Genomic DNA, 643 nt, shown 5'->3' on the forward strand with positions numbered 1-643 from the left:
TTCTTGTTACATTTGTACATATACAAATTCATTGTGTGTACACACACATTAGGTACAATACAACACCTTTTTATGTCTTGTGTTTGGTAATTACTTTATCATTAATGCTTAGTTTGGATAAGATAGGCTTCTTTGATGGAGTATTTGAGTGTGACATTTTGCTTGCTTGAGTGATGTATTTGCAGGTGTTTTGTGTATGGCATAACATGATTAAAAAGGATATGAAAAATTCTTTTTCTGTGGATTTGCTACAATTTTTCAAGATAATGTAAGTTTTCATAATCTAACCTTTGTTGAGATAGGATTTTTGGGGTAGCTGAGTAAGTCAGCTATCTAGCTTACTACATTCATGACTGCGCTTTGTACATTTTTGGACAGCCCCCTACCCCCGTGAATTTGTTACTGTTAATAATCAACAAGTTATTGTATTCTGTCTGAGGTGAGGCAGACATAAGCAAGGGATTTAGAGAAACATTAAAACATGAAATGACAGTATTTTAGCATCTCATTATACTTATATTACAATGCTTTCATTGCACAGTGTGGGTTTCATAGAAGTTTCACTTACGGCTTCGTTGTCCATTAATCTTTTTACATCAGATTTCTTCCTTTCAGCATTAGAAGTGTACTGTGATTTTCTCTG

General features: G+C 33.6%; 1 protein-coding gene across 9 annotated transcripts in view; it reads left to right on the forward strand.

The window, feature by feature from the left end:
• Positions 1–643, forward strand: part of Nup98-96 (nuclear pore complex protein Nup98-96) — a 34,255-nt gene that overhangs the window by 18,732 nt on the left and 14,880 nt on the right. The window lies entirely within an intron of this gene.

This window comes from Macrobrachium rosenbergii, chromosome 27, assembly GCF_040412425.1.
Source record: "Macrobrachium rosenbergii isolate ZJJX-2024 chromosome 27, ASM4041242v1, whole genome shotgun sequence".
NCBI classification, from domain to species: Eukaryota; Metazoa; Arthropoda; class Malacostraca; order Decapoda; family Palaemonidae; genus Macrobrachium; species Macrobrachium rosenbergii.